Below are 15,457 nucleotides of genomic sequence, written 5' to 3' on the forward strand. Positions count from 1 at the left end.
TTTCCTGCACGTTGGAATCACCCGGGGAGGTTTGTAATATATAAATGATTGAGTCTCAACTTCAGTGTTTCTGATTTAATTGGTCTAGATCACCACAGGTTTGCAGTTTGGCCATAAGCCTTTAAATGAAAGGCTCTTGGGTCTTTAGCCCAGAACTTCTCTTCCCTCCTCCTCTGCCTTTTAGGAAAAATACAGAAACAGAAACCCACATGAGTTAAGCATGTATAGTCTGCTACTAATGAATCAAGTGCAAAAATTAGAAGAACACATAGTTTCCAAAAACATGCTGAATAAAGAGAGATAAATGAGATATCCTCTCAGAAGAAACTCAAAAAATTTACCATTTGATTTTTTCTTCTTTTTTTTTTTTTTTTTTTTTTTAAGATGGAGTCCCGCTCTCTCACCCAGGCTGAAAGGCTGGAGTGCAGTGGCACAATCTCTGCTCACTACAACCTCCGCCTCTGGGGTTCAAGTGATTCTCAGCCTCTCAAGTAGCTGAGACCACAGGCATGCCCTACTCACCTGGCTAATTATTGTGTTTTTAGTAGAGACAGGGTTTCAACATGTTGACCAGGCTGCTCTCGAATTCCTGACCTCAAGTGATCTGCCCACCTCGGCCTCCCAAAGTGCTGGTATTACAGATGTGAGCCACTGCGCCTGACCCCATTTGGTTTCTAGAGTTAAAATAGACACTTGTTAGTTTATCCTGTGGATATTTCCAGTGCCTGTCCACTTAGTCACAAACTGAGGATTCCTTTGAACTTTAAGCCACACCCAACTCTTCTGAGCAGGCCTGACTTTTGAACAGATTAAATACTTTTACCTACGTAGGATGATTTGAAGGAGATGCAGCAAAACAAGCCTCTTTTGCAAATATCTCCTTTACCTGAATTTAAACATAAACAATTTATATTTCATGTTGTGTATGTACTTTTGGAATCGATGAATCTGTGTACTAAAATGGAAGTATTTCTGGTGGAGGAGAGAATAAAGGAAGCTCACTTAAGTCAGAGTTGGTAAATAATTTCCAGTTTACTTGGTGATTCCAATTGATTGGTAATGATGGTTAAGGGTACTTGCATTGATAGATAATATATCATGACCAAGTTAGATGAATTTCAAGAAGGAAAAGTTGGTTTACATTGGCAAAAAATCTATACATATGATCTACCAGATTAAAGAAACAAGTTATTATGTCACAATGTGTAGAAACTATTTCGTAAACTTAAGACCCGTGTGTGTGTATGTGTGTGTGTGTGTATGTGTGTTTAAACGCAGAATAAAAATCAAAGAAAGCTTTCTTAACCTGACAAAATTTGTCTACCAAAAATTTACAGTAAATATAAATTTTAATGGTAAAGTAAGCTAAAATCAGGAACAAGAAAAGAATGTCTATTATCATCACTTCTGTTTAACATAATAGTGTAATAAGGACAAAGGGGCAAAAAATGCAAAGGCCTGCAAAGGAAGCAACAAAACCCCTTTTATTCATATATAATATGATTTCCACATTGAAGACCCAAAATAATCTGCCAAAAATTAGAGCTAGTTAAAGTGTCTAGTAAAGTGCTTGAATGTGAGATTAATACATAGAAATTAATTAGTTATATATCAACGACAAACAAATATTATAAAATAAGATACTATTTTAAAAAGCTACTTTTTACAAAACCCTTTAAGGTACCAAGCTACCATGAAATAAATCAAACAAAATAAACACAAGACATTTATGGAGAAAATTTTTAACATTATGAGAGATATTTAAAAATCTCTAAATAAATGGGAATATTATTTTCATGGAAAGTATCAGAACTCAATATCAAAAAGATGTCAATCTCCATAAATTGTTTACAGATTAAAAATCTGATAGGCTTTTCAAGAAACATGGTAGCCAATTCTAAAACTTACATGGAAAATGAATATCACAAACTAGGGGAGAAACTTCTGATGAAGAGTCCAGTGTAGAGATTTGCCCAACATAATCTCAAGGCTTACAGAACTAACATAATTAGAGTTATACAATATTAACCCAGAGCAGAGAGATCAGTCAGTGCAACAGAACAAAACAGACCCAATCATATGAGAGATACGGCAAAACAATACATATTCAATGAACGAGCTGATACAATCAACAATCCTTATAAAAAATTAAGTTGCACACTTTCTCACACTATGGGCAAAATCAATTCCCAATGGAATAAATATATAAATGTAAAAGGTAAAACTTCAAAACTTTTAGAAAACAAAATAGAATATCCTTATGATCTCAAAATAGAAAAGGATCTTTTAATACAAAAAAATGCTAATCAAATTAGTCATATCATCTGACATGGCAAAAGCATTTCACAAAATCCAACATCATTCATGTTAGAAACTGTCAGCAAGTGAGGAAAAGAGAGATAGGTGCTAACTTCACCTTGATAAAAAGCATGGAGACATACTATGTTCATGGATTGGAAACCTCAACATAGTAAAGATGTAGGTTTAATGCAATGCCTGTCAAAATCCTATTGAGGTTTAAAGTGGAAGAAATCACTTTAACCAATATTGATGTTTATTCTATAGTTACAATAATCAAGAGCATGGTATCAGTGGAGGGACAGACACATAGATCAATGGAAGAGTATAAAGAACCCCAAAATAAACTAACACAAATACACTCAGCTGATTCTTTAAAAAGGTACAGAAGCAATTCAGTGGAGGAAGGAAAGTCTTTTGACAAATGGTGCTGAAGCAATTGGAAAAATACAGGCAAAATGTAAACCTCAACCTAAACTTCACAGCTTAAAAAACTTAACTCAAAATGCATCACACACTTAATTGTACAAAAATTTAGGATATAGGGCTAGGCAAATATTTCTAAGACTTGACACCAAAAGCAAAATCCATAAAAGGAAAAAATTAATAAATTGAACCTCATCAAAGTTAAAAATACTGATCATACAATAAAAGATTGATAATTTCTACAACACAGAAAATAATAATAATACATTTCAAAGCATTGAAAAGAAAGTAAAAAGGCAAATCAACACTAGGAGAAGATATTTTAAACACGTGACAAACAGAGATTGACATCTAACATATCTAAAGAACTCACTCGAATTAATTTTTGTAAAGTCTAACAACCCAACAGAAAATAGCCAAAAACTAAGAAGAGGTGATTTTATGGAAGAGAAAACACTAACTGCTAATAAAATGAGAAAAAACTATCTGATGTTCAACAAACATGACAAAAACAAACAATTGGAAAAGGATTCCCTATTCAATAAATGGTGCTGGAATAACTGGCTGGCCATATGCAGAAGAAACTACATTCCTTCCTTACACCATATACAAAAATTAACTTAAGACAGATTAAAGGATTAAAGACTTAAATGCAAAACCCAAAACAATAAAAACCCTGGAGGACAACCAAGGTAATACCATTCAGAACATAGGCACAGTTAAAGATTTCATGATGAAGATGCCAAAAGCAATTGAACAAATGCAAAAATTCACAAATGGGATCAAATTAAACTAAAGAGCTTCTGCACAGCAAAAGAAACTATCAACAGAGTAAACAGCCAACCTACAGAATGAGAGAAAATTTTTACAAGCTATGCATCCGACAAAGGTCTAATATCTAACATCTATAAGGAACTTTAAATAATTTACAAGAAATAAAAAATATAAACAAGTGGGCAAAGGACATGAACACACTTTTCAAAAGAAGACATACATGTGGCCAACAATCATAAGAAAAAAGGTCAACATCACTGATCATTAGAGAAATGCAAATCAAACCACAATGAGATACCATCAAATAACAGTCAGAATGGCTATTATTAAAAAGTTAAAAACTAACAGTTGCCGGCAAAGTTGTGGAGAAAAAAGAATGCTTATACATTAGTTCAGCCATTGTGGAATACAGTGTAATGATTTCCCAAAGACCTAAAGACAAAAATATCATTTGACCAAGCAATTGCATTACCAGATATATACACAAAGGAATATAAATCATTCTGCTATAAAGAAACATGCACACATATGTTTATTGCAGCACTGTTCACCATAGCAAAGACATGGAATCAACCTAAATGCCCATCAGTGATAGATTGGATAAAGAAAATGTGGTATATATACACCACGGAATACTATGCAGCCATAAAGAATGAGATCATGTTCTTCACAGGAACATGGATGGAACAGGAGGCCATTATCCTTAGCAAACTAACACAGGAACAGAAAACCAAATACTGCATATTCTCACTTATAAGTGGGAGCTAAATGATGAGAACACATGGACACATGGTGAGGAGGGTAACAATACACACTGGGGCCTTTCAGAGGGTGGAGGGTGGGAGGAGGGAGAGGATCAGGAAAAATAACTTATGAGTACTAGGCTTAATACCTGGGTGATGAAGTAATCTGTACAACAAACCCCCATGATACACACTTACCTATGTAACAAACTTGCACTTGTTCCCCTGAACTTAAAATAACAGTATTTTTAAACTGAGAAAGAAGTTCACCCTCATTAATAATTAGGAAAATGAACCTGACACCACAATAAGCCAATATTTAATGCTCATTCGATTGAGAAAATTTTTATAAGTACATTACTTCCAAGTCTTAGGGATAACATTAAGCAAAGGGTATTCAACATTGTGTATTACAGTTATAATTTTTTTAAAAAAATTAATCCATATCCATCTAAAAACAATGGACAAATAAAATTTGAAAAATGTATGTAATAGAAGATGATGTCGTGATGAAAATGAATATAACCATAAGCAATAACATGAAAGTATCTGAGAGACATTATGTTAAGTCAAAACATTAAACACAGAAGACTGAAGATGGCATGAAACAATTTTGAAAATGCTAAAAAACAAAGGTAAGCATTGTTTAGAGATATTTACATATGTAAATAAACTTTTTTACAAACAAGGAAACAACGAAGAGAAAGAATCTGGGAGGAACAGGCAAGAAGTTTTTTTTGGTTTTTTTTTTTGTTTTTTTTTTTTGTTTTTTTTGAGACGGAGTCTCGCTCTGTCGCCCAGGCTGGAGTGCAGTGGCGCAATCTCGGCTCACTGCAAGCTCCGCCTCCCGGGTTCACGCCATTCTCCTGCCTCAGCCTCCCGAGTAGCTGGGACTACAGGCGCCCACAACCGCGCCCGGCTAATTTTTTGTATTTTTTAGTAGAGACGGGGTTTCACCGTGGTCTCGATCTCCTGACCTTGTGATCCGCCCGCCTCGGCCTCCCAAAGTGCTGGGATTACAGGCGTGAGCCACCGCGCCCGGCCCAGGCAAGAAGTTTTAAAAGCTCAGAGATGTGTGCTTGCTTTGGCAGCACATACACTAAAATTGGAACAATACAGAGAAGATTAGCATGACCCACGCACAAGGATGACATGCAAATTTGTGAAGTATTCCATATTTTTATGAGGTAAAGGAGCATGTTCTAACCCAATGCAAAGAAGCTAAGAACCTTGATAAAAGGTTAGAGGAACTGCTATGTAGAATAAGCAGTTTAGAGCGGAATATAAATGACCTGATGGAGCTGAAACACATAGCACAAGAACTTCGTGAAACATACACAAGTATCGATAGCTGAATAGAACAAGTGGAAGAAAGGATATCAGAGTCTGAAGACCACCTTACTGAAATAAGATGTGCAGACAAGAATAGAGAAAAAAAAAGAAAGAAAAGGCATGAACAAAGCCTACAAGAATATGGGACTTCATAAAAAGACCGATTGATGGGAGTACCAGAAGGAGAGGAGGAGAATGGAAACAAGCTGGAAAACACACTTCAGGATATTATTCAGGAGAACTTCCCCAACCTAAAGAGACAGGCCAACATGCAAATTCAGGGAACACAGACAATAACATTAAGATACTCCATGAGAAGATAAACCCAAGACACATAATCGCCAGATTCTCCAAGGTCAAAATGAAGGAAAAACTGTTAAAGGTAGCCGGAGAGAAAGTCCAGGTCATCTATAAAAGGATGCCCATCAGACTAACAGTGGACCTCTCAGCAGAAGCTCTACAAGCCAGAAGAGATTGGGGGCCAATATTCAACATTCTTAAAGAAAAGAATTTTCAACCCAGAATTTCATATCCAGCCGAACTAAGCTTCATAAGCAAAGGATAAATAAAATATTTTCCAGAGAAGCAAATGTTGAGGGATTTCTTTTCCACAAGGTCTGCCCTGCAAGAGCTCCTGAAAGAAGCAGTAAATATGGAAAGGAAAAACCAGTACCAGCCACTGCAAAAACAAACAAAAATATAAAGACCAATGACACTATGAAGAAACTGCAACAACTAGTGAACAAAGTAACCAAATAGCTAACTATTCTGAATATATATGCACCCAATACAGGAGCACTCAGATTCATAAAACAAGTTCTTAGAGACCTACAAAGAGACTTAGACTCCCACCCAATAATAGTGGGAGACTTTAACACCTCACTGTCAATATTAGACAGATCAACAAGACAAAAAATTAACAAGGATATTCAGGACTTGAACTCAGCTCTGGATTAAGTGGACCTAGTAGGCATCTACAAAACTCTATACCCCAAATCAACAGAATATACATTATTCTCAGTGCCACATGGCACTTATTCTAAAATTGACCACATAATTGGAAGTAAAACACTTCTCAGCAAATGCAAAAGAACTGAAATCATAACAAACAGTTTCTCAGACCACAGTGCAATGAAAATAGAACTCAGGATTAAGAAACTCACTTAAAACCACACAATTTCATGGAAATGAACAACCTGCTTCTGAATGACTCCTGAATAAATAATGAAATTAAGGCAGAAATCAAGAAGTTCTTTGAAACCAATTAGAACAAAGTGACAATGTACCAGAATCTCTGGGACACAGCTAAAGCACTACTAAGAGGGAAATTTATAGCACTAAACACCCACATCAGAAAGGTAGAAAGATCTCAAATCAACACCCTAACATCACAATTAAAAGAGCTAAAGAGGCAAGAGCAAAGTAATCCAAAAGCTAGCAGAAGACAAGAAATAACTAAAATCAGAAAATAACTGAACGAGATAGAGACATGAAAAACCCTTCAAAAAAAAAATCAACAAATCCAGGAGCTGGTTTTTTGAAAAAATTAGCAAAATAGAAAGACTGCTAGCTAGACTAATAAAGAAGAAAAGGGAGAAGAATCAAATAGACATAATAAAAAATGATAAAGGGGATATCACCACTAACCCCACAGAAATACAAACTACCATCAGAGAATACTATAAACACCACTACACAAATAAACTAGAAAATCTAGAAGAAATGGATAAATTCCTGGACACATATACCCTCCCAAGACCAAACCAGAAAGAAATTGAATCCCTGAATTGACCAATAACAAGCTCTGAAATTGAGGCAGTAATTAATAGTCTACCAACCAGAAAAAAAAAAAAAGCCCAGGAACAGACAGATTCACAGCTGAATTCTACCAGAAATACAAAGAGGAGCTGCTACCAGCTTCTGAGTAGCGTTATTTCTTCTGAGACTGTTCCGAACAATTGAAAAGGAGAGACTCCTCCCTAACTCATTTTATGAAGCCAGCATCATCCTCTTACCAAAACCTGGAAGAGACACCACAAAAAAAGAAAATTTCGGACCAATATCCCTGATAAACATCAGTGCAAAAATCCTCAATATAATACTGGCAAACTGAATCCAGCAGCACATCAAAAAGTTTATACACCATGATCAAATTGACTTCATCCCTGGGATGCAAGGCTGGTTCAACATACACAAATCAATAAATGTAATCCATCTCATAAACAGAACGGAAGAAAAAAATTACATGATTATCTCAATAGATACAGAAAAGGCCTTCGATAAAATTCAATATCCCTTCATGTTAAAAACTCTCAATAAACTAGGTATTGATGGAACATACCTCAAAATAATAAGAGCTATTTATAACAAACACACAGCCAATATCATATTGAATGGGAAAAAAACTGAAATCATTCCCTTTGAAAACAGGTACAAGGTAAGGATGCCCTCTCTCACCACTCCTATTCAACATAGAATTGGAAGTTCTGGCCAGGACAATCAGGCAAGAGAAAAAAATAAAGCGTTTTCAGATTGGAAGAGAGGAAGTCAAGTTGTCTCTGTTTGCAGACAACCTGATTGTATACTTAGAAAACCCCATCATCTCAGCCCAAAAACTTCGTGGACTGATAAGCTACTTAAGCAAAGTTTCAGGATACAAAATCAATGTGTGAAAATCACAAGCATTCCTTTACACCAACAATAGGCAAGCAGAGAGCCAATTCATGAATGAGCTCCCATTCACAATCGCTACAAAGAGGATAAAATATCTAGGAATACAGCTAACAAAGGATGCGAAGGACTTCTTCAAGGAGAACACAAACCACTGCTCAAGGAAATAAAAGAGGACACAAACAAATGGAAATCATGGATAGGAAGAATCAATATCATGAAAATGGCCATACTGCCCAAAGTAATTTATAGTTTCAATGCTATTCCCATCAACCACTGACATTCTTCACAGAATTAGAAAAAAAACTATTTTAAATTTCATATAGAATCAAAGAAGACCCCATATAGCCAAGACAATCCTAAGCAAAAAGAACAAAACTGGAGGCATCGAGCTACCTGACTTCAAACTATATTACAAGGCTACAGTAACCCAAATAGCATGATACTGGTACCAAAACAGACATATTGACAAATGGAGCAGAACAGAGACCTCAGAAATAACACTACACATCTACAACCATCTGATCTTCGACAAACCTGACAAAAACAAGCAACGGAGAAAGGATCTCCTATGCGGTAAATGGTGCTGGGAAAACTGGCTAACCATATGCAAAAAACTGAAACTGAACCCCTTCTTTACACCTTACACAAAAATTAACTCAAGATGGATTAAAGACTTAAATGTAAAATCCAAAACCATAAAAAACCTAGAAGAAAACGTAGGCAACACCATTCAGGACATAGGCATGGGCAAAGACTTCATGACTAAAATACCAAAAGCAATTGCAACAAAAGCAATTGCAACAAAAGCCAACGTTGACAAATGGGATCTAATTAAACTAAAGAGCTTCTGCACAGCAAAAGAAACTATTATCAGAGTGAACAGGCAACGTACAGAATGGGAGAAGTTTTGCAATCTACCCATCTGACAAAGGTCAAATGTCCAGAATCTACAAGGAACTTAAAGAAATTTACAAGAAAAAAAAACCCATCCAAAGTGGGTGAAGGATATGAACAGACACTTCTCAAAAGAAGACATTTATGCCAACAAACATGAAGAAAAGATCAACATTACCGATTATCAGAGAAATGCAAGTCAATACCACAATGAGATACCATCTCACACCAGACAGAATGGCAATTATTAAAAAGTCAGGAAACAAAAGATGGAAAAATAGGAATGCTTTTACACTGTTGGTGGGAATGTGAGTTAGTTCAACCATTCTGGAAGACAGTATGGCAATTCCTCAAGGATCTAGAACCAGAAATGCCATTTGACCTAGCAATTCCATTACTGGGTATATACACAAATGAATATAAATCACTCTACTATAAAAACACATGCACACGTATATTTATTGCAGCACTGTTTACAATAGCAAAGACATGGAACCAACCCAAATGCCCAATCAGTGATAGACTGAATAAAGAAAATGCAGCCCATATATACCATGGATTACTATGCAGCCATAAAAAGGAATGAGATCATGTCATTTGCAGGGACATGGATGAAGCTGGAAGCCATGATTCTCAGCAAACTAACACAGGAACAGAAAACCAAACACTGCATGTTCTCACTCATAAGTGGGAGTTGAACATTGAGCACACATGGACCCAGAGAGGGGAACAACACACACCAGGGGTTGAAGACAGAACTTAGAGGATGGGTCAATAGGTGCAGCACACCACCATGGCACATGTAGACCTATGTAACAAGTCTGCATGCTCTGCACATATATCCCTTTATTTTTTTTTAGAAGAAATAAAGAAACAAAATCTTTAAAATGCAAAAAAAAAAAAAAAAAAAAAGTTCAGAGATGTCTTAGCCGGGGATGGATTCACAAGTGTTTTTACTATCTTGCTTCATAACCATGTATGATGCATATGACTTTCCTACATGAGTCAAATATTACAAAATCAAATTTTAAAAAATTAAAAGCTTAGAAAAAAGTGAGAATAAGGTAAATAACAAAATGTAGTCTTGTAATCTCAGTTGTCCACTAATATTTTAGTAAAACAGTCTTTAATGCAAGTACATGTTTGAGTGGAAAGAACACTACTTTTACAGTTTAGTAGTATCTGGATATGAATGTTGGCCCTGGTTAAGCCCAGGTGTGCACTCAGTGATCTGGGGCATGTTATACACATTCTATTTCTCCTCTGTAAGTAGGGAATGATTGCACCTACCTTGCAAGCACATTGTAAGCTTGAATTAGGAGCTATATATAAGAACAGCTAGCACAGAACTGCTCAGGAAGGATGCAATGCCTTCAGTGCATATTATCTATAATTTTATTGATAATCTTTCACAAATTGACTAATACTTTTTAGAACCAAGCAGTCACCAGTCTCCTGCTTGTGAGGAGCATCTTATTTTCACCACCAGGAAGATATGAAAAAGCAAAGGAAGGTGGAAACCATCATTCAGCATCTTTCATTTGCTAGGCACTGTTTAGTATTAAATATTTTAGATATTAAAATATTTAGCCCTCAAAAAATGCAATGAGGAATACATTATGAACTTCATTTTTCAGATGAACCATGGTTATTTACTTTGCTCAAGATCATTTAACTTGTCACTGATCTTACCAGAATGAGAATCCACTTAAGTGGGCTTTCTTGTCCATATTCCTCTCACTACTTCAGATCAATCTCTAGAACAATTACAAATACCCTGTCTCCTGATTTTACATAAGTTACTCCCTATTATCTCTTCCTCCAGCTTCTATTTTAGTTTTAGGGGCCTTTATAGTTCACAGCCCATTTTAAGAAAACTAAAAGTTGATGCATTTGTGCTCTAATAAATCCTTAATGACTTCCTTGAATATGATCCAAGCTTCTTTCATGTTGTGAAATTTGAATTCACTTCTGGGAGCTTTAGAGAGAGGGACTGAAAACTTCCAGCCGACTTTTATATATATAAACTGTTATGCTTCGTGTATACAGCTTAACAAAAATATACAGAATATACAGACAGGGATATTACCATGGTATAAACCTTCAATATTATCACCAAAACTTAGCAAAGACCTTTGAATTCTAGGGGACATCTCCCTGAGGAGGGAGGGAGGGAGGGAGGGAGGGAGGGAGGGAGAGAGGGAGGGAGGGAGGGAGGGGGAGGGAGGGAAGGAAGGAAGGAAGGAAGGAAGGGGGAGGGAGGGAGGAAGGGAGGGAGGGAGGGAGGGAGGGAGGGAGGGAGGGAGGAAAGGGAGGAAGGGAGGGAGGGAGAGAGACAGACAGACATGGGGAAAGGATGAAAGGAAAACTTGAGAAGATTCCAAGTTGAAACTGAGCCTACTTAACAGTACTGCCCAGGGTGGCTTATTCCATGTGATCCATCACCATTGTTATCAAAGCCCCATTCTGTGTTCTCATCTGCTTACATGCTAGCCCTTGACTTTCTAAATGAACACACGGTTTACATTTTTTTTTAATTTATTTTTTATTATTATTATACTTTAAGTTCTAGGGTACATGTGCATAACGTGCAGGTTTGTTACATATGTATACTTGTGCCATGTTGGTGTGCTATACCAATCAACTCGTCAGCACCCATCAACTCATCATTTACATCAGGTATAACTCCCAATGCAATCCCTCCCCCCTCCCCCCTCCCCATGATAGGCCCCGGTGTGTGATGTCCCCCTTCCCGAGTCCAAGTGATCTCATTGTTCAGTTCCCACCTATGAGTGAGAACATGCGGTGTTTGGTTTTCTGTTCTTGTGATAGCTTGCTGAGAATGATGGTTTCCAGCTGCATCCATGTCCCTACAAAGGACACAAACTCATCCTTTTTGATGGCTGCATAGTATTCCATGGTGTATATGTGCCACATTTTCTTAATCCAGTCTGTCACTGATGGACATTTGGGTTGATTCCAAGTCTTTGCTATTGTGAATAGTGCCGCAATAAACATACATGTGCATGTGTCTTTATAGCAGCATGATTTATAATCCTTTGGGTATATACCCAGTAATGGGATGGCTGGGTCATATGGTACATCTAGTTCTAGATCCTTGAGGAATCGCCATACTGTTTTCCATACAGACACATGAAAAAATGCTCATCATCACTGGCCATCAGAGAAATGCACTGAGCCATCTCACACCAGTTAGGCGATCATAAAAAAGTCAGGAAACAACAGGTGCTGGAGAGGATGTGGAGAAATAGGAACACTTTTACACTGTTGGTGGGATTGTAAACGGTTTACATTTTTAATGTTTCCTTTATGTTTGTCAGTTTTCAAGTTCTTCCCTCTGGAATGGTTGGTGGCTAGTTAATAAATCATACTGATGAAGAATATAGGCTCTGGCCCAGGTGCCGTGGCTCACACCTGCAATCCCAGCACTTTGGGAAGCCAAGGTGGGTGGATCACCTGAGGACAGGAGTTCGAGACCAGCCTGGCCAACATGGTGAAACCCTGTCTCTACTAAAAATACAAAAAAAAAAAAAAATTACTGGGCATAGCAGCACATGCCTGTAGTCCCAGCTACTGGGGAGTCTGAGACAGGAAAATCGCTTGAACCCAGGAGGTGGAGGTTGCAGTGAGCCCAGATTGTGCCACTGTATTCCAGCCTGAGCAAAATAGCAAGACTCCATCTCAAAAAAAAAAAAAAGAATATAGGCTCTGAAATCAGAACTAAGCTCCTATCCCCATTCTATTTCTTATTTGGTCAAGTTATTAAACTACTCTGAGCCTCAGATTGCTCATCTATTAAATGAATGCTAATAATAGCATCTACCTCATTGAATTGTTATGATAATTAAATGAGATCACGTAACATGTGTAAATAGCAAAGCCCAGGACCCTGGTACACTGGTCCTAATATGACCTAATTAGGTAAGGACCTAATATTTATCACTACCATTGGCATCCACATCAAACTGTGATTTCAAAAATGCATCAATTTTAACATATTTTATACAGAATAGCACCTTAAGTGATGGTTGATGGCATTAACGGTACAAAATGACGGTGATACAAGAGCCAACTAAATGACAAAAATGCCCCAAGAGAATTTTTTTTATATCATTGGAAGAATGCTTGCAATAGTCCTTGGTATATAATGAGACCTGTAGGCAAAGCCTGGCCTCTGTGTTTTTAATTTCATTTTTATGTATACTTATCTTTTTAATATACTTTTATTTTCCTTCCTTGCCTCAACTTATAAAATAATTCATCCCACCATAGGAAGGATTCCAAATTAACTCACAGAAAATAAGAATTAAAGGGAAAGAGATAAGAAAAGGTGACATGATAGCACATTCAATTTTTTTTTTTTACCTTGGTAACTTTGTCTTCTCCAAATATGATGTAACTGTAGCCATTAGCAAAGAGAAGGTGAATTCAGGCACTACATGAGCATGGGGAAAAAACTCTCATGTTAACTTTTGGCAGTTTCTTTTATATCCATATGGGAAAGTTCATTTGGCTTGAACTTTTTTTCCAGACCCCGATGAGGCTGCTAGTGATTTAGTACTCTACTACAATACAAACCCACAAAACTCATAACATGAGAAAAGCTAATTATGATAATAAGAATCAAGCATGCATAATTCCATTAAAAACAGTTAGTCACCGCTCTTCCTATATCATAACACTGTTTTTTTACAACTCTTCTGTTCATTAGGAGAAAATTACCTTTTAGTGTTAAGCAGACTAGAAATGCACTGTTTATGTTGAAAGTGGAAAAAACTAACGTTACATTTCATGTCAAAATGATAATTGCCTTTGGTGTTGCCTTACTGTATTATTTCAAATGGGTGTGTAAATGAAAGCAAAGCTTTGCACATGCTGCATCATTGTCTGAGCTTCCATGGAAGAAGAGCAACTCACTTGCTGGGTTTATGGGTGGACATTAGTCCAAGCTCAAGTAAGTTACCAAAAGTTATCTTACTGGCTCTTACTTCCTATAAAGGGATTAGTGTTTCCAAACTATACTCAACTATATGGACACATATTAATGTTTTAATTCATCCAGAGAACAAACAAGGCACTAAAGCATAAAATGTTTCGTATGAAAATTCAAAGGGATCTTAGAGCTTCAGAAGTAGAATTGACAGCTGAAATGATTTATTCCAAACCCCTAGAAACTGGAGGAATCTCCAAAGATAGATGCTTCCAGCAAGAAGTTTGCTGCCTCAAAAAATAACCTATTCTACTTCTGAATAATCCTAACTATTAGAAAGTGCTTTGTTGGTCTGACCAACTCTGTCATTCTTAATATGTTGGAAGAAGTTCTTCTAAACATAGATTAGAGCAGATAGACACAGACGAACGATAGAAAAGCAATGAAAAAGTTAAACAAATTGAAGAAATGCCACAAGAGAAGTCAGAAATATTTATGTGCCATAAAAATATGAAAATTGACTATATTATTATGAAAGACACACAAATTAATATAATACATAAATTAATATACTAATAAGTACATAATAAATTAAATTAATCTCTTTATCAGGCTGACAAATGCTTTTGAAAAGTAATAAACATCAGAAGGTTGGATGAGGAGTAGGGAATAGAATGCCTTAATTCACATAACGCTAGTGGATAGTAAATTGTTACAAATTTTCTAAATAGTAAATTGTTACAAATTTTCTAATGTGCATTTCTGCAACAAGTACCAACAGCTTCAAAAATATGTATACATTTTTACCTCAAAGTTCCATTTCTATGAGTTTACTCTAGGGAAAAAATAATGGACATGGATGTTGATTAAAGCAATATTTAAATGTAAAATTAGAAATTGGTCTGGCACAATGGATCACGCCTGTAAGCCCAACACTTTGGGAGGCCAAGGTGGGTGATCACCTGAGGTCAGGAGTTCAAGACAAGCCTGGCCAACATGGCAAAATCCCGTCTCTAATAAAAATACAAAAATTTACTGGGTGTGGTGGTGCGTGCCTATAATCCCAGCTACTCAGGAGACTAAGGCAGGAGAATTGCTTGAACCCAGGAGGCAGAGGTTGCAGTGAGCTGAGATTGTGCCACTAGTGGCACTCAAGCCTGGGAGACACAGCAAGACTCCATCTTAAAAATATATATATAAATCATATAAATATTAATATTTTCTGGGACCTTAATTCAAGGGAGTTAAAGGGTTTAAGAAAGGTGACCTTGTTTTATTTGAGGGAGTTCATGAGGTTCTCGGGGTCAATGTTGGTTCATACTCAGTGCCTGAAGCTCTCCTATTGGCTTCTCCAAAAATTGCTTGG

At 36.6% G+C, this 15,457-nt stretch overlaps 1 long non-coding RNA gene and 1 other non-coding gene across 2 annotated transcripts in view; one reads left to right on the forward strand and one right to left on the reverse strand.

Moving 5' to 3' along the window:
- The window catches only part of LOC126940521 (uncharacterized), a 283,330-nt gene that overhangs the window by 195,984 nt on the left and 71,889 nt on the right, over positions 1-15,457 (reverse strand). The window lies entirely within an intron of this gene.
- LOC126940934 (U6 spliceosomal RNA) lies at positions 5,317-5,423 on the forward strand. Its single transcript, XR_007720992.1, has one exon. It is a non-coding gene; the product is annotated as a U6 spliceosomal RNA (small nuclear RNA).

This window comes from Macaca thibetana, chromosome 17 (assembly GCF_024542745.1).
Source record: "Macaca thibetana thibetana isolate TM-01 chromosome 17, ASM2454274v1, whole genome shotgun sequence".
In the NCBI taxonomy this organism is placed as follows: domain Eukaryota; kingdom Metazoa; phylum Chordata; class Mammalia; order Primates; family Cercopithecidae; genus Macaca; species Macaca thibetana.